This window comes from Gossypium hirsutum, chromosome D04, assembly GCF_007990345.1.
Source record: "Gossypium hirsutum isolate 1008001.06 chromosome D04, Gossypium_hirsutum_v2.1, whole genome shotgun sequence".
Lineage (NCBI taxonomy): Eukaryota > Viridiplantae > Streptophyta > Magnoliopsida > Malvales > Malvaceae > Gossypium > Gossypium hirsutum.
Window position 1 is genome coordinate 20,901,724 of NC_053440.1, and position 20,729 is coordinate 20,922,452.

The 20,729-nt window shown below is 34.4% G+C and overlaps 1 long non-coding RNA gene across 1 annotated transcript; it reads left to right on the top strand.

The window, feature by feature from the left end:
• Positions 1-274: 274 nt before the first annotated feature.
• LOC121216162 (uncharacterized) lies at positions 275-2,027 on the top strand. Its single transcript, XR_005912194.1, has 3 exons — positions 275-781; positions 946-1,009; positions 1,544-2,027. It is a non-coding gene; the product is annotated as an uncharacterized lncRNA (long non-coding RNA).
• The last annotated feature ends 18,702 nt before the right edge of the window (positions 2,028-20,729 follow it).

Below are 20,729 nucleotides of genomic sequence, written 5' to 3' on the forward strand. Positions count from 1 at the left end.
TTTAGAAGGTGCTTCTTTAAAATGCAAATTTTGTCATGCCCCAAAATGTAGGTAAAAATTTTTGGATTAAATTGATGAATGTTGAGTTTAATTTATTTTTCTATTTTTCCTTATAATTGGGCCTTTGTTTGAATTGTTTCTTAAGGGCTTCTGAACTCCTCATTTCCCCTCCTCACTTTTTCCCCATGTGTCACATGCTTTAGTGTGGAAACCCTAGGGTGCCACCAATCTTAGATATAAATACATACTTTCCCTTGGCAGCCACCTCTTTTTTTCTCTTCCCTAGTCTTATGTCGCCCCTAGCCTAAGAATTTTGACTATTCTCTCCTCTTTTCTCTAACGTTGCCCCTTACTTCTTCCCCTTCTCCTCTTATCTTTTAATTTTCTTTCTTTTCTCCCTAAGTGCTGCCGTTCCCCTTACCACCTTTGGGCCACCGTATCCTTTTCTTTTCCCTTCTCATCGTCGCGCCTTGCACCCTTCTGTTAGGCTACCATTTTCTTCTCTATCCTCTCTAGTCTCACCATCGGCCCTTACACCCTTGAGCCGTCGATTCCCTTTTATCTCTCCCTTGTTGCCGCTGCATTCAACACTCTCCTAGGGACTGTCATTTCACTTCGTTAGTGAATCACCCTCATATAATTAAATTTTCCCTTTCACCGTTGCACTTGCCATCATTCTTTGTCGTCGATTTTCCCCTTTGTCGAACCATATAAATCGCTTGAATCCCATAGATACGTAAGATTGTCGGTGATTAATTCTGTCCTTAACCACAGTGGATTGGTAAGTGTGATCTTAACACTCATTAGATTTAGTTGATGGTACATTAAGGAATGTGATTTCTATCCCTTCTTTTTGCTATGATTATACGATTTTATGGATCCCTAAGTCGAATTAATGCCATTTTATAACATAAGTCACATTTTGCATGTATTTGTCTGTTGAAGGGCCAAATCTAGGAGAGTCGGATCAGATCTGATCAAGAAGGGTGCCATATGGTTCAAAGTGAAGGTATGTGTGTTGACTAGTATTATCGTGTGTGTGTTTATGTTTGTCGATTGTATAAGTGCCTTGTTTGTGATTTTTGGTTGCTGATTTTTAACTACTGGTGATAGAAAAATCAAACTAATGTCTCAATTGTGTTAAGTAACTCAAATCTAATATGAAAATAGTCTTTGTTGCAATACCAAAATACCGATGGTTCGGCTTAGTGGGTAATGAGACAGTGAATGGTAGATCTAACTTTTGTATGCTACCATTTTTATGAATCATGTATGTGATGTACACTCTATGTTAAATCTACAATTGCCACTGATGCACATTTACTGATATTGCTAAAATTACAAACCGCTACTGACTGCATGAAAGTTGCATGTTAGTACTGCTATTGTTACTACTTTCTGATTTATAAAAGCATACCATACTGTTGCACTGGGATTGGGATATTGAAGGTAGAAGTACATACTTAAAATGTTGGGTTAGTTCACTGATCAAATCTACAGTTTTACTGGCAGTTCATCCATAAAATATTATTTTGGTGTGTAGGGATGGATGAGTTCTGGGGAATCTTACTATAGAGTGTAGCAGATGGATGGGTAGGAATTGTACCATTAACCATGCATACTAAAAATGTACCGTGAGACTGATAATATATTTTTCACTATTTTCTACTAGTTTGTATGCTATGATCATTATTTATGTACTTATTTGTCTTTGTATTAAGACCACACTAAGCTTCATAGCTCATTCTTTAGTTTCCCATCTTACCAGATAACTTGTGAGGTTAGGGTTTGAACACGACATTCAAAGCACTGCCATCAGACTTTTATAAAAGTATTTTAAACTCTATTTTATAAACTTTGTTGGTTTTTGCATTGTTTACAAACTGACTGTGGCATGGACTTTGTCATTTTATATGGGTGTTAATTTTGGGATTTAACTTCATATGTTTTTGACAATAAACACAAATACGGTTAATATTTTCAAGACATTATTTTAAGTTATTTTTAAAATGGTACAAATATGAATTTTTCTATTGGTTTTGTAATTAAAATTAAATAAGTGAGATAATTAAAATAAACTAATGATTTCTTAAAATGGATTAGATTTTTAATATGATTTTGAAACTAAAAGAAAGTCATTTTCTAAAAGCGTATCTCAATAGTCCTATAAAGAGATAAAATAATAGCATATAAATATATATAAATATCTTACAATAACATTTTGTTCAAAAATTTCAAAGTTTGATAGAATTCCCAAATCATATCAGTACTTAATTGAGTTTCGATACTTTTTAAACAATAGATGATTTCTATTACGACTTATTGAGACTTTTACTATTAACTCTTTTTACTGAACTTAAATGTTTTACTAGGCCATCTTAGTGACTAATGTAACTTTTGTGATTTGACCATAATGTTTGAGCCGGGCTAGGGAGGTTACATTTGGTGGTATCAAATCACAAATTTTAAAAATCAGACTGTAGGTTTAGTGAGGTCTGTATACATATTTTTAAAGGAGGTTTTGTCAAATACCATGCCAAAAATATTTTTATGATGTTTTCAAAATTAATCTAAGACTCTGATGCTATTCCTAACTAAATACTGTAATTTCTAAAACTATAGATCTACGTTAGACTTTAAACTTATAGGAATTCATTATGAGCACCCAAAGTTGAGTCACCTACAGCTCAGGATGATACTCCAATTCTTGAGGCTATTTATGGAGAAGATTCATCTACCACTGGAGGCAGATATTACGATAGGGGTGATGATGTTGTCACTTCCCAAAAACTGGGTTAGTAGAAATTGGGTCAATGAAATGAAAGTGGTCACACTCAAAATTTCTTTAGATAATCTTTTGCTCATTTGATAATAAATAAGTATCAAGTATAGTGATTGAGTAGTGGTAAAACTGTCCTTGATGATCTGTGCTCGAATCCTTTCCCTTCTATAATTTTCTATGTGGTGCAATTTTGTTTCAAACCTTAGCAAAGGCCACACCATGTTGTTTTAAAAAAATGTTGTAGTTTGTGATCAAGCTAAGGAGTTAGCCTAGTGGTTAAGAGTTCAATTAATTTCCAAAAGGTCTTAGGTTCAAGTCTCTACACTCTTTATATTTTTATTTAATTTTTTTCCAACTTTAGTGGTCAACGGTCCCCAAAATCGTCCATGCTAGTTACCATGCATGGGGAAAGATTATTTCCTTTCATGACAAGTCAACATACCATTTTTTACAACATTGATCCTTTTTTTTCTCCCTTGTCCCCTCAACATGCCTTTTTCACCACCATTTCCATGTGTGCCATTCATTGAACCTAAACAATGTGTAACTCACCTTTTATTTTCATTTTTCTCTCATCCAGTCTCTTTTGGTCGCCCCTCCTCCATGATCCTCCCTTCTCTCCACACTTTCTTTCATTTTAGCCACCCTAGCATCACTTTTGCTCTATTTCTCTTCCTTAACTCCACCACTTCTTAGCCAACGAACCACCACCACCACCACCACCATCACCATCACCGGACCTCCTCTTAAACCATCACTTACCACCTTGGCCACCACCTTGCACCACTATCTAAAATACTTTCTTTTTTCTCTCCACTTCTCTATTTTTCTTTTAATTTTCTCCTTTCCCGCTTAAGTGCTGCAACACCTTTTGTTTTCCTCCTCTTTTGTCGAACTCTCATCAGGCCACCACTGTCACTGTTGCCATCGTGTCGCCATGCCACCACCAAGTTTAGTGATTTTTCCTCCTCTCTTCATCTTTTTCGATCTCTACCACTCTCTATAGTAAACAAAGCTCTATTTATCTTATTTTCAATTAGTTCTTAAAATTATTTTTTACATCATAAACTTATTGATTCTCTTTTTTGAATGATTATTTTCTCTAGATTCGATTTCCTCTCAAATTCAAGACCCCAGTGATTCATCGATCCTTCCAATTCAATCAAGATAGAGTAAGTATAGTGGTTGAATGAAAATCACTATTTTCTCTTCATTTCTTCCCTTAGGCCGAATGCCTATAGATGATTATGGTGCTTTTTCCTTCAAGTGTTAACAACTCGTATATTGATCATTCGATGAAGGGTCGATCGATACCAACCTGGAAAGTCATTAACTTTGGAAGTGAAAATATGTCTACGATCGACTAATCACAAGCATAAGTATGGATGAGAGGTTTAGTTAAATTGAGTAATATAAAAAAATGTTTAAAAAAGAGATGACTTTTAATGGAGGGACACTTTGATAACCTATTGGTGTTCCATTCGTTTATTAGGTCAATGGGACGCCCTGTGGCACAGTGGAAAAATTATTTCGGTGATCCAAACTAGGAATCCATACATGAAGAATAAATTAGAAGAAAAACTTTGAAAAATATACCTTTTGTACTCTAAAAAATAGGAAGGAACCACTACTGTTTCAATCCCCTTCGCACAGTGCCGATCTAAAGCCGCAAGAGAATTTCCCCAGCCTCATGTAGTCCACCTTGTTGCGAACGAACAAACAAAAACTCTCGCTGAACGTTTTAGAGAGTTTTTCGAAAAAGAAATGCAACTGCTGGACCTAAGTTCCTTTTCTTTTGTGGTTAATGTTGGGTAACACTTTTCAGCACCCTAGGGTTTTATTTTATGATTCTTTTTTTTAATATTCCCTAAAATGGAATACCCTTTTTGGTGCCAGAATATATATGAAATATCACAGCGTAATATCCTTTCCAAAAGGATATTAACTTCCATATATATTTTATGTTTGATTGAAATTAATTACTATAATACTTTATTTTAATAATTTCGATATAATAATTAATTTCAATAAACAAATCATAATTAATATTTTATATGAATCAAATTCATACATTTATTTTAATTATGTTCTCTATTATTGTTCAACGAATTTGTACATGTATTGTTTTATTATTTAACTATCAAATTAATAACTCAATAACTAATATAATTATCGTGACAGTTAAATTTAATACCAACTGTGTTTAGATTCTGTTCGTTTCAACCATAGGGTGTGACCTTGTAGGCTCTTGTAACATTGGTAGTAATACTAGAACACTTCTAACATTACAAGCAATGAGTGGCATCTAGCAATGCATCATCGCTACCCAAGTTACAAGAAGTCGTGGTTCAACATAACCTTTCCGTGATAAATTTTCATGTATTATACCCTTTTATCCTTTATATCTTGATTGGACACAATTCAAGGAATAGTCACACTTGCAAAGTCCAACATCATGTTTCTTAATACTTGAAGTAGACTACAATAAACAAATAAGCGTAGTATCTCATATTATTTTATTTGAGCATGGCAATGGATTTCTAGTCTCACTTCATGAAGTGGCCTAAGATATTGCTCCCATTATGTTGGAAGGACAAATCCTATCCTGATCAATCATATCCCATTACATAGATTGTGGCATACCCAACACCAGTCTTTATAGTACAACCTATTACAGTAGACGTTTGACTGTATCAAAATATAAGACTCACTATGTTAGGACAATGATGATCTCAAGTCTAAGGATTGTATACATAGTTATCACTATGAGTAATGTTGTGACTATTACATAATAATCTAAGAAACATACTCGTAATGGGTCAGTCCAATATGTTGTTCTCTAACATATACTCATTTATTGATTTTGACATCCCTATGTCAATGACAACACTTTGTCATCAATCAACTACATGTTAGTCTTAATGCATTATTGTTGTTCAAGCCCACAATAATACTCGACTAAGGACCTTTTAAGAATAATCATATTATTCTTAGGACATTATCATAAAACAATTTATTTATATACACATAAAAGAAACTGAAATAATAATGGCAATGCTAAATTAATAAACGAGGTAAAACAAGTATGTTATTATAATCATCTCCTGATTGGTCTTTAGGCATACTCAAACATGGTTAAGATTCAAGTACGAGTGTTCTTTAAAGTGGTGATTTACATCGAATCTACAATCAAATGTGGGTCTTACATTAATTAAAAATATGAAAATATGTTTCATGTTGTTAAAAATTTATTAGTATTATTAAATTGTGCTTATCAAGAATACTCTATGTATTCGAAAAGAGGAATGGAAACCCATCGAATTGGAATATTCAAGTAAGTGAAACTTTATCGTTGTCTTTGTTATTTGTATGATGTATGATCTTGATTATTGTTATTGATATAAAATGTACGACAATTTCATTCTCATGTTATGTGATGTTATGCATATGTGAATTCCACATGAATTATAAAGTGTGAAATATTAATATATTGTGTAAATATGTGATTAGCATGTTGAGCATGCCTATGAGATTTTAAGTGATAAGTGATATATTAAGTATGTCTCACATGCCAAAGTGAATATTGATTTTTAAAGTGAAAAAGTGATTTTTGTGGCCATAGCACATGCATGGGGTGGGATATGTGAAAGGAGGAAGAAGTGGTAGTTTATCTGCAAAAATGGTAGCTTGTTCATAATATTATTAAGTGGTAGTTTATCTGCATTACTGTGACACTGTTCACAAATGGGAGTGTTTGGATGGACGAGTTATGAGGAACTCGATTGTGGTGTGTAGAGGTGATGGGTAGGATGTTTTATAAAATTTGCATAATCATTTTACAAAGATTACATTGTCATGATCATGTGCATAAAGAAAATTGATTATTTTGCATGATAAGTATGTGCTTATTGTTAATTGATTTGTATACTGAATTCCTACTTTATACTTGAGTTAAGGCTCACACTGACTTTAAAGCTCATCCCCTTTAGTTTTCTAATTTTACAGATAACCCGAGGTTAGGATTCAATGATGACATTTGGAGGAGTTTCTTGAAATTCTTTTAAATTAAAGTAATTAAATTTTATTGTGATATTTTGTGATGTTGGGACTGTAATAAGTTTGAGTATGGACTGTGGACTGTGGCATGGAACATTACTTTGGGAATTTTTATTTTAAATTGCATGAATTAATTGCCTGACATTAAGTTTTTAAAAAGTACATAAATTAGTATTTGACAAGATTATGCATGAAACATGGTTTTTATTAAAACTTTACAAAATCACTCTGTTTTGATTCGACAATGAAAATGAGTTTTAGACAAAATACGACTTAGTTTTTGAGGTTTAAAATTGTCTGTTGATGTTTTATCGAATTTACATGAAAATTGATTTTTAACAATATATTGTTTTAGTAAAATTTTTCGTTGCGATCTTTGTAAAAATTTGCTAATATTACAATTTTTCGCTGAAATTCTAAGAAATGAGTTTTTAATAAAATTAGACTTATTTTTCAAAATTACTAATGTTTACAAATGAGAGTTCTAAAGATATTTGACTTCTGAAGTTAACATGTTTTTCTCGAATAATGATGAATAACCATGTTCATTTGTTTTGAATATATAAATGAATGATTTTGAAATATGATTGAATTTATGAAAATTTTGAATAACACTCAAACTTTTACAAATACATATGATACCGAAATATTTGATTTCTAAAATTTTTGTTTTCACTAGTTTTGAACGATTTACGCAAATGGTTTAAAAAGTATGTTTGGAAACTATGAAAGATAGTTTTTTGGCCATTCCGATGGCCAATGTAGCTTTCCTAAATTGGCCTTAATGATTAGGCTGAGTCTGGGCTGTTACAGATGCACTGTCCCATGCCATGTTAAGGACATTTCAGAGGGTTGTTAAAACCTAGACTAGATCGAGTGGTAATAGATTGGTGGTTGACAGGCTCCAGGCTAATGGGGTTGAGATATTTAGGGGTGTGGTTGGGACAAACCCGATTGTAGTCGAGTATTGGATGAAAGCTACAAAAAGGATTCTTAAAGACATGGCTTGTACCCTAAAGAAAAAGTTGAAAGATACAGTGTCTCTGCTGAGAGATGAGGCTTATCGATAGTGGCAGTCAGTTGTAAGGGGTACTTAGGCAGCGCGTCTACCACTTGATGATTTCTTTCTTTACCACGTCCTTCATGATGGGGTTCAGTCTGAGTTATCCATCAATCGTCCGTTTTTCGCCATCTTACAAGATGATCTTGTGCATGCATACAGATGGACTAATGCTGTGAATATCGACTATGGTCCATCCAATAGAATTCTTGAATTGTTTCAATACTAGGATGAGTTTCTCTTCTTGCTCAACGGTTAATTCCACTGAAACAATCACAGGAAAAGTAAAAGCGTTACCTAAATAAACATATTTTAAGTGTGAGGGAAGTAACTTCAATTCTAATTTAGGTGGCTCCTTGATTGGCGCTTTTGGCTGGGCATAATCCCTATTCTTTAAATCTAAAGTTCAAAACAAGGTTGTGGATTAAATCCCCTTTGATTAGCTTCTAGAAATGTAACATCCCGATTTTGGGCCTAGTCAAAATAGTGGTTTCGAGGCCACAAATTTGACGTGATAAAATTTATTTTTATTATATTTTTATGGTCTATGATTTCATGGAATGATTTTGTGAAAATTTTGTTTGAAAATTTTGACGTTTGGGAACTCAATTTAAGAAAAAAGACTAAATTGTAAAAAGTGCAAAAGTTGAGTTCTACATGTTAGATGCATCCAATTATTATGAAATTTTAAATTGGAGGCCCTTATATGGTAATTAGACCATTGGTTAAGTTGGTGGAAAAAAATGGACATGGTTAGGCATGTTTCCAAAGTTTTTCTTTAAGGGCATTTTGGTCATTTAGTTATTAAAATGAATTAAAAACAAAATTAAAAGCCAATTTTTGTCCATCTTCAAGCTTTGGCCGAATTTCACAAGGGGGAAGCCATAGGGTTTTCAAGCTTCCAAGCTCCATAACCAAGCTAGCTCAGGATTTGGCGATCGTCAGAGATCCATCTACACTATCAACTTTCTTTTGGTATTTTGAAAACATTATTTTGAAATTATGGCATATAAAGGACTTGGTCATTTTGTTATGTGTCATAATTGATTTAGCCTATATTATTTGATAGTCCATTTTGTATAAAGTTGTCGATGTTGGCGAATATTGTATGGGTTGTACGTGTTTGATAATGCCATGTTGAGTTGATAAATCTAATATAAAAAAAGAAAAATTTAATTTGGACAAAATTTCAAGTTTCAATTTTGTATGATTGATTATGTTAAAGTCCGGTAATGCCTCGTACCCTGTCCTGGCGCCTGACACTGGTAAGGGGCGTTACATTTAGTGGTATCAGAGCTATGGTTTAGTCGATTCTCGGACTAACCTAATATGTGTAAAAGTCTATTTATACATGCCATAAAAATACTGTGATAGTGTCATGACTCTTGACAATTTAAATTGTATTTTTATATAGTAAATGGATCCCGACCGAGCTGTAGCTGATGATGTAGAGAGTAACACGTCAGCTCTCGCGTAAGGGATTGTGCCAGTTGAAAGTAGATCTGAAATGCATAGTGAGGGAGATGGGGCTCAGGAAGGCTTCTTCCATATGATGAATAATTGTACACGGAATTTATTCAGGTGAATCCAAATGCCCAACCTCCTCCACCCCCTCCTATTACCCAACTAGTCCCCGTAGCTCCACAAGGTGTTGATTTGGTAAGATTGAGTAAGCCTCCAGTTGAGAGAATCTGAAAGTAATGGGCTGAAGAGTTCAGGGCCACTAATGATGATGATGCTGAAAGAGCTGAGTTTTGGCTTGAGAACATAATCCGAATGTTTGATGAAATGTCGTGTACTCCCGACGAATGTGTTAAATGTGCCATTTCTTTGTTGAGAGATGCAGCCTATCAATGGTGGAAAACTCTGATTTCTGTTGTTTCGAAAGAATGAATTACTTGGGACTTCTTTCAAACGGAATTTTGGAAGAAATATATCAGTCACAGATTTATTGATCAGAAACGTAAAGAATTTCTAGAGCTAAAATAGGGCTGTATGTCTGTTACGGAATATGAGTATGAATTTTTTCAACTGCGGTATGCACGAGAATATGTATCAACTGAAGAAATAATGTGTAAAATATTTGAAGATGGGTTATGTGAAGAGATTCGGCTGTTAGTTGGGATTCTAGAAATCAAAGAGTTTGTTGTGCTCGTTGATTGAGCATGTAAAGCCAAAGAACTCAGAAAGGAGAAAAGAAAAGCTTATTCAGAAGTTACTGATGCAAGAAAGAGACTCACAAGTAAATCATTTCAGTTAACATCAAAAAAATTTTGAGATGATGTTAGCCGATCAAAGGCTACTATAGGTTATTCTGGACGAGATCGAGACAGACCACCTGTGAGTTCGAAGGCGACTTCAATAGCTGGTGTTGGAAATGTCAGACTGAATAAACCTGAGTGTCAACAGTGTGGGAGACGGCATGTTGGTGAATGTTGGGGCAAGTATAACAATATAGTTTTCTATAAATGTGGTTCACGAGATGATTAAAAACTAGGATTTTAACTAAGTAAAATAAATAAAAATAAAATAAAAGTTCCAATGCATGATTTTAAAAGATGATTTTAATCAAGATGACATAATTGTGTTAGATTAATTACATTTCTTAACTTAGAATTATTAAACTCATGTTCATGTTGTTATGAATAAATTCACGGCAACTTGGTAATTTGCTAACTTATGAACATACTTACCTACCAAAATCCATTTATCTCTTTACTATGTATTTACGTCAATTCAACCGATTAAACAAATTTTAATAAGCAAATGTGTTAATGCACATACATACTTATGAAATTAAAATAATCTCTTGTACATATCTCTATGCCAATTCAAAAAATTAATTCAATATCATAAGCACATAAAAGATTACGTGAGGTAACAATGTATTTCTACCTTCAAACAGTTTAATCACAATAATCTTGCAAGTTATGCAAGGCTAATGTATCGTTAGATACCGTTGCTAATTTAACCCTCAGCTACCTTAGATGATTAAACATGCACTGATGAAGTATCGTGTCAATTAATTACAATTTCAGTCTGTTTAAATAATTAAATAATTAGTTACCTTACAATTGTAATGCAAGAATAACTTAGTCATGGCCTTACTTAATCAAACATCTTACCGAGGCTTATAACAACACAAACACAATTTTAAAAACTCAAGTAGACGAATTGCAATCAACCTAAAATGAATTAAATTTAAGCCATATTCATAAACATGTCATCATAACAACAATAAAATTAAAAGGATAGGGAAAAAGAATCAAATCCAGTGTTTCTCCGAGGCTTGACTAGTTTGCTACGCTCCTCCTTCTCCGCTTGTTCTTGTTGGACTGAGGCTTCCATGAACACTTGAATGCTACTCTAAATGGTGGTTGAAGGAATATTTTTCAAGAGGTGAAATTGGCAAAGGAATAGGGGAAGAAAATGAAGAACAATGGAAGAGAATGAATAGAGAAAAGTGAAAGAGAAGTGAAGAAATGAATGGGTTTGAGATGTGAGAAGCCAAGGGGGTATTTTTAGGTTGAGAACGCTGCTAAAAATAGCCAAAATTAGAAACCAAAGACTCCCCCCATAGCCAGCCACACATGTGACATGTTTGAAGATTTCAAACATGTTATTTTTAGGTGGGGGTAAATCTTGAAATGCATGAATTGTGGAGGGGTTTGAATGCAAATTGAAGGAGTCTTCAAGGGCCATTTTGCAGGCCAAATAATCAGTCAAACAAAATGATTGGGTCAGCATGTGGGACAATTTTGGGCTACCCAATGCTCGGATGGATCAATTTTCTCAGTTCAGCTCAATTGGGCCCTTTTTCATAATTAATTAATAATAATTTATTTAACGCAAATTAAATTGGATTAAAATTAAAATTAATTATATTATGAATTAATACTCATAATTTCGACTGTCTTAGGCTGAAAAATTAATTCGCCTTGATGTTTCAAAATTGCTTCTCTGTTTTGCGCTTCTAGTAGTGTCTGCCGAACTATTTTTCTCCCTTTGTACGAATCTATCAAAAATAATAAACAATAATCAAAATTTGATATAATATTAATTAAAATTCAAAATGTTCATAATTTGAGTGAAATTTAATTATTTTATAATTATTATATATTTTTCGACAAGAATTTTATCAAAATTGTATGAATTTGAGTTAAAAAGGGATGGAAAAGTATGTATATTTTCATGTGTCTATTAATACAAGTACTTGAAAATATACTCCGATGTTGCGTTTTAGAGTTCGAAGGTAAGGGAGAGATTTTTACCGTTTTTTGAATTTGCATACAACAACAGTTATCAGGCAAGCATTAAAATGGCACCGTACGAAGCTTTGTATGGTCGAAAGTGTCGAACTCTGTTATACTGGACTGAGCTATGTGAGAAACAGTTATTCAGTGTTGATTTGATTTGAGAAATAGAAGAAAAAGTCCAACTGATACTTGATAGTTTGAAAGCTGCTTCTGATTGTCAGAAATCCTACGCGGATTTGAAAAGGAAAGATATAGAGTTTCAAGTCGGCAACAAGGTATTTTTGAAAGTATCACCGTGGAAGAAAGTTCTTCGATTTGGTCGGAAAGGAAAGCTTAGTCCGTGGTTTATCGGGCTGTATGAGATCATTGAAAGGATTGGGCCAGTAACTTATCGATTGGCTTTGCCGTCAGTGTTAGAAAAGTTTCATAACTTATTTCATGTATCGATGTTATGACTGTATCGATCAGATCCTTCACACGTGATATGCCCTGTAGATGTTGAGATTTAGTCAGATATGACATACAGTGAATAGCCGATCAGAGTTCTAGCTCGAGAAGTTAAAGAATTGGGAGATAAAATTATAGCTTTAGTTAAAGTTCTCTAGTAATGACATGGAATATATGAGGCTACCTGGGAACACAAAAAATCTATGAAAGTGCAATAATTGAACCTATTTTTAGGTAAGATTTTCGGGGACGAAAATTTCTTTAGGGGAAAAGTTGTAACAACTTATTTTTTAGTGAAATCAAAATAGAGGTTGTAGGACTACAAATCTAATGAGTAAATTATTATGTTATTATTATTTTAATGTTTATGAGATTATATTAGGGCTGTATTAAAATTTCGTTAAGAAATTTTGATGATTGCATGGTTAATTAAGTGAAAAGGACTAAATCGTAAAAAGTGTAAAAGCAGAGCTCCATTAGTTAAAAGGGTCAAATGACTATGAAACCTTAAGCTAAAGGACTTGGATGGTAAATAGAGCAGTTGAGGTGATAGTGGATGTTTACGGACATAGTTTTAATGAAATTGTTAAAGTTTTTAAAGGTTAAAATGGTAATTAGGTATATAAGGTTAAAACAAAAGAAAAGAAAAATGATGTCATCTTTATTTCTTTGCCCTAAGCTATTTAAAAGAAAAATAAACTCCATGGATGAGAGCTTGGTTCGGCCAAGCTTGTGTTGATTGCATGTAAGTGTTTTGAACCCCGTTTTTAATGATTTTTATGTTTTTGAGGTCGTTTTAGCTTAATCTAGCTAGCCTAGGGGTTAATTTATAAAATTGTTAAAGGTTGAGGGTTATTCCATGAATGTTCTTGTATGGTTTTTGATTTTTAATGATAGATTATGAATCCTTGTTGATAAATAAACAAGTTTTGTATAGTGATTTTTGAAGAAATTTGCATTTAGGGATTGATTTGTAAAAATGGTATAAATTCATGTTAAATTTGTGAAATGGTGATTTATTTGGGTTGGTTTAATCCCTAAAGAATTCAGTTAGCCTATAAGAGGGATTAAAATGCTTAGATTTCAATTTATGAGCTTAAGGACTAAATTGTGAAAAGTTAAAATGTTAGGGGGAAAATACTAATTTTACATAAATATGAAATGTTGACTAAATTGAATATTAGAAGTATTAAATGGATTGAAATTGTCTATTTAGATCAAGATTGACCACGTACAGACCTAGATCGAGACAAAGCAAAAACTTCGGAATAACTCGATTTAACCTTCACGCCACTAGTTGTTGAGGTAAGTTCATATAAACAGTTGTTATATTCATGTTATTCTAATGTATGTTATCGTGTATTCATAAAGTAATTGAGTGATGTATATCCAAATCAATGCAATGACGGTTATCGAGTCCCAATTGAACCTTAGTAATTCATAGATACAAATGACACGTCATTAGGGATTTCATGTCTCGGGTGCTGGTCTTGAATGTCCTACCGGTGGCTGAGGTCCTACATTTTTTGTTGATACTCCATAGCTCGTGTATGAGCAATGATGTAAATGAAATGTTACAGTTATATGTTTAAGCACACTTCGTGTGAGCTTTCCCGAGTATCTGATGAAATTCTAGATGGTCCAACGGGAAAGAAAAGGGATTGAAATGGTAAGTTTTCAAATGGAATTATGCATATGCTCATGGAAAGGATGTATGAATCAAATGATGTATTTTCATATGGAAAATGACTTATCATATGGTTAGTTCAAATGAGTTATGTATAAATGCACTAACTTGTATATTTGATGATGTTGTATAGGCATTATGCTAAGCTTATGGTTTAGTTGGTGTTATAATTATGCTATTTACGTTATACAAATGAAATGGTAAGTTCTTGTAACACCCCGAACCCGAGACTGTCGCCGGAGTCGAACACGAGGTGTTAACAGACTTCAAACCACTTATTAAAATTTTTTTCCAGACAAGCTGCCAATCTGCGTACTAGTCGCTTTAAAAATAATATCTTGAGCTCTGGAACTCGAAATCCAGTTCCGTGAATTTTACCTGAAACTAGACTCATATGCCCATCTACACATTTTTTTCTAGAATTTTTGGTCGGGCCAATTAGTACAGTTTATTAGTCAAAGTCTCCCATGTTACAGGGATCGACTACACTGACCTTTGTGCATTACGACTTGGATATCTCCCTGCACAGAGCTTCAATACTGATGCCGTTTGTTTCTATAGAAACTAGACTCAGAGAGGAATCTATACATATGTGGTATGACTCCTAATTATCTCTGGTTAATTTATAATGAATTTCCAAAGTCGGAACAGGGAATCCAGAAACCGTTCTGGCCCTGTCTCACGAGAACCTGAATATCTCTTAACATACTGTCCATATGATCTTTTCGTTGCTTCTATATGAAAATAGACTCATCGAGCTTCGAATACATAATTTATTCATCAATTAATTCCACTCCTACTATTTTTAGTGATTTTTCAATCTCACGTCACTGCTGCTGCCAGCATCTGTTACGAAAGCAACTATGCCCATTTCGTGATTTCTCCTTGATCTAACTAGTAATTCGTCATACATATCACAAATTATGATCATGACTAGCCATGCCAAAGGCTAATCATTGTCAAACATCCCCCTACTACACTATTGCCATATCATGAATTTTAACACCAAAATAATCAACCATGACATATGGCATAAAAAGGTCGAATTATCAAGATTTACGACCTGACGTTATGAAACCAAACCCAACCGAACATTTATGCCATTTTCGCATGGCTAAAAGTTTACATACCAAAGTTCAAACAGAACATAATAGCCTATACATGCCGAAATGTTCTCTTAGACCAACTAAGAAGAAAATACCAAAGGTTGCTAGCCGGTGTGATGACTTCGACGACGGCACGATCACGCAAAAAGAGACGAGTCCAAGAAACCTAAAATAGGTGACAAGGAGACATCGAGTGAGTATATAACTCAGTAAGTCATAAGCAATGCACTACCATCCATTAATAACATTATCACAATAGGAAACAAAATGGAACGAGGCTAGTTACTCCATCCATACCGAACCATGCCATAGTTCCTCAGACCCATCGGTTCAATCTCATACCAAATCATGCATTCACATTCCATATACTCATCAATAGGATATTTGAGGCATTTTCATACATCATTTTATTTTCGTTACAATCATACAACTAAACGGCCCTTCACCTATTCCACGATAAATCTTATGTACGTGACTTCAAGTATATTTGTCACATAGGTTCAAACTTACCAAGCTCAACTCCAAATATAGTCATAGCACCTATTAGCCATGAACTCAAGGTACTTACCCGATCCGCTGTCCGTAATCGACTCAATAATGTCGCACACTTAGTGTCCATAATGATTCAAAAGTATATATTAAGTCCGCACACTCAGTGCTATATAATCAACTCGCACACTTAGTGCTACGTAATCAAACTCGCACACTTAGTGCTACGTAATCAAACTCGCACACTTAGTGCTACGTAATCAAACTCGCACACTTAGTGCTACATAATCAAACTCGCACACTTAGTGCTACATAATCAAACTCGCACACTTAGTGCCGTACAATTTAAACCCGCACACTTAGCGCCAATCTCATGATCATAAATGTTTATACCTGCACTCTTAGTGCCGAGGTCAACAACTCAATACATCTCACCTCTTTTCTCTTCATTCAACACTTTCATCACCACATACATACATGTATATAAATTTATCATTCCATTCAGCATGATTACATAGACATTATGTCTATTTAGATCAATACAAAATATATGCTTGATGACTTACTTTGTGTTGGGTAAGACGGTTCCAACTCGGTTACTCGATGATCTTTTCTTTGCCCTTGCTTGCCTCTCCACCTTTAGCTTCTTGAGCTAAATCGATAAATTAACTAGTTTAACCATCTTGCTTAACATTCATACTTCAATTACACATGCATATGTATGTTTGTATATTCGGCAATGACAATGGTAATTTAGCAAACCTTAATTTAACTTATAATTGTTCATAACACATTTAAAGCATCCACTCCATTCCATTCACATTCGGCATTTTCACAAATACACATGCCGATTTCATTCACTCATCTTTAATGTTAATTAAGAAATGCCGAATGTCGCCAACTAAATGGCATACACACACACCCACATGCATAAAAGTCATCCACACCTCCTATAGCTCATTCGGCATTCACCTTTGCTAGTTTTTCCCTTTTTTTTGTCGGTTATATATACATAGTCCTAAGGTAATATCACGAATGGGCTTGCATATATATGTATATATATATATAGCCGAATATGCAAAGCTTAAACTCAACATCACATAAGCTCCTAAGTGATGGCCGAATATGTATATCTATATATATTCATCAACTATACTATTACCTTTAATTTATCTAATCACACAATTTCATCTAAGTTTAGCATGAAACACAATCATCACCCTTATTAATCTTTTATAGCCGAAAACCATACTTACCCCCAAAATCGAAATTTCAACATGGTTTATAAAAATCACTTGATAACTCACTCAATATTAACTAAAATTTCAAAAGCTAGTACAAACTTCCTTACCTTAATAGTGACTTAAGATGACCGATTGCTCATGTTACCAACAAGATTCAAGATTTGAACATGGGCTAACTAAGGGACTTAGTAACTAGCTTAATACATTCAACAATTTCCAAAAGCTACCATGCATTACATACCTTATTCAAGACTAGAAGGAGTGGCCGAATGTTTTACTTCCCCTTCCCCCTTCTTCTTAGCATTTTTGGCCAAGGATGATAAAAGATGAACAATTTTTTTTTCTTTCTTCTTTAGATTCGGCTAGCAAGAACATGAATGATGATCCCTTTTTTTTTTCCTTTCATCATTCTTTTTTTTTCCATTTCTTTATTACTAACTTTTTATTTTGTTATTCATCCCATGATGCACCAACAAAACATGTCTTTGACATGTTTTGCCCATCACACCTTGTCCACCTTATTTGTCATGGCCGGCCACTATAAAAAGGGGGGAAATTTTACATGCAAGTCCTCCCCTTTTTCCACATACACTAATAGGTCCTTACGCATTGACCTATCACATTTTAAAATTTTCTCGCATAAGTCCTATTGACTAAATTCACATGCAATCGACTAAATCGAAGCTTGAAATTTTCACACATTCATAATTACATATTCTAGACAATAATTATCACATTCAAACATTTCGGTGACTCGGTTTAGCGGTCCCAAAACCACTTCCCGACTAGGGTCAATTTTGGGCTGTTACAGTTCTGTTTTTGTTATACGAGCTTACTAAGCATTAATTGCTTACATAGTTTCTTTCCTATCTTTTATAGATTATCAGAAGCTCAATCGGTTTGGAAGCTCGTCACAGATCTATCACACTATCCAACATAAATATCGACAGTTTTTTAATGTTCTGGCCAAGGTTATAATGGCATGTATAGGTTGAATTGTAATTTCATTGTGATGAATGTTTAGTTGGTGGATTGGCTTGTTAAGTTATGGATGTTATCTTGCTTTGGTACCATGTGATACTTTGTTAAATTATGTTAACTTAGATATGCTATTATGCATGTTTGAATGGTTCAAATGGTATGTTTGAAATGATGTGTTAATGGATATGTTTGTGGCAAGTTTTGGTAAATGTTGAACTAATAATTGATTATTAATTTATGGTATAAATGACATGTTTAGATAGGTAGTATTTGGTTGTTGATTGAGATGACATTTTATAACATATTGGTTAGTTGTGTTAGGACATTGAAATGGAACTTTGAGGTATGTTTAGCTGGTGTTCAAGTCCCTTTTATGTATGCATGATTGGTTTGAGAAGTTATGCATGATATGGTAGTGCATTGGTTTGATTCTAGCTGAATTTTAGGTCCACATTGCCTGAGACATAGGCGTGTGACTTAGCCGTGTGCCATGGCTGTGTGTCATCTGAGAGTTCCTTTGTAAGCAAGTTAGTGAGTTACACAGCCTAGCACATAGCCAAGCACACATGTATGTGGGGCAACTCAGAGAGTTACATGGCCTAGCACATGGGCATGTGACATAGTCGTGTGACCCTATTCAGAGAGTTATACCAGTTAGGACACAGGCTGGGACACGGCCGTGTGTCCCTAGTTCGAAGGTTATATGGCCTGAGACATAGGTATGTGTCTCAGCCATTTGAGGCACACGACTTGGCTACACGGCCGTGTGACTCCTGTTTCTAAATTTTTGTGAACTTTTCTTAGACTTTACAAATGTTTTTAATTCAGTCTCGAGTTGTTTTTAACTTATTTCTTGGGCCTCGAGGGCTTGATTTAGGGATAATATGTATGTGTATGATTGATTTATGATATGTTTATTTTATTAAATGGATTTTACTTTAAAGTTTCTGATTGTATGGTAATGCTCCATGACCCTAATCCAGCGACATATACGGGTTAGGGGTGTTATACAGAGATAATGTTTCATCATAACCGATGCTTTCTTTCTGAGTGTAACCTTTTGCTACAAGTCTAGCCTTATAAGTTTCCACTTTTCCATTCGCATTTTCTTTCCTCATGCCTATCCATTTACAGCTTATGAGTTTTATCCCTTTGGTTAAGTCTACAAGTTCCTGCACTGAGTTGGAATACATATGGTCCATCTCAACTTTCATAGCTATTTCCCAGAGCTCGTAATCAGTACTCTACAACGCTTCATCATATGTGAGTGGGTTATCATCTTCTTGTTCGGTAGACTTAGTGTTAAAAACACTTTCTCCAAATTTGAAGCACTGAGGCCTACTAGAGACCCTCCCACTACGATGAGGCTCCCTATGCTGCTAACTGTTTGTAGGTATACTACAGGGAGTTGGTTTTGGTAGGGTTTTTTATATTTCCCGAAGGCTCCTCGAGTACCTATTTACTCCGAGGTTTGAAGTCATTCATGTAACATTTTTCAATGAATGTAGCATGAGTTGAGACTATAACAGTTTGCTATTTCAGGTTATAAAACAAAACACCATTTTTTCCCTTTGGATATCCTAAAAACATGTATAATTCTATCTATGAGTCCAACTTACTCGTATCTTTAACCAATACATGGGTTGGGCATCCCCAAATCCTAAACTGATTAAGATTTAGCTTCTTACCATGCCATAATTCGTATGGGGTTTTCGATGCTGCATTAGCTGGCAAATCATTCAGAATATAACAAGCAATTTGTACAATGTATCCCTAAAAAGAGGTTGGCAGCTTTGAATAACATAACATCGAATGTACTATGTCTAAAAATAGAAGATTTCTTCTCTCTGCCATACCATTCTGTTGTGGAGTGCTTGACACTGTTAATTGGGAGAGAATCCCATTCTTTATGAGGTACCTTAAGAACTCATCAAGTAAATATTCTCTACCTCGATCGTACTGAAATGTCTTCATGGGTAAACCTAGTTGTTTCCCCACTTTCACTCAAAACAGTTTGAATTTATCAAAGGTTTCACTCTTAGGGTGCATCAGGTATACATACCCATATCTAGAAGAGTAATCAATAAAAGTTACAAAATACTCATAACCAGCTCTTGCACTAATGCTCATAGGGCCACATACTTCAATCTGACCATCTATTACCGCTTAGTATTAGCTGAACATTTAGACAATCAATGAGCATCATTTGCTTCCAATTTGTTTGAAAAATTACAAGTGTACTTAGACGAAAATACTAAACTTAAGGCACCAGATCAAACAAAACATCATCCGGGTAAGTGCTGAAGAAGATGGGTGCATGTTTGAGATGTGGGTCTACAGAGCACCTAGTGAAGGTTGTCCATGCCCAGTTGGTCAGATGTAAGCTACGACTTAGACTTAGGGTTTTGGTCGATTACCTCTAAAAGGTCGTAGACAGGGTAGGAATGGTGGTTCTAGAGTTACAATTGGTGCGATAGGTACTATAGGCCATGGTTAAAGAGCACTGAGTCAAAATCCATCTAGGAAAATTAGAGGGATGAAGAGGCCTCGATTGCCTCTTTTCATTTTATCTCCCTCAAAGCTTTGGCTTCGTTCTTTGATAATTGACTCTATCTTGTGGG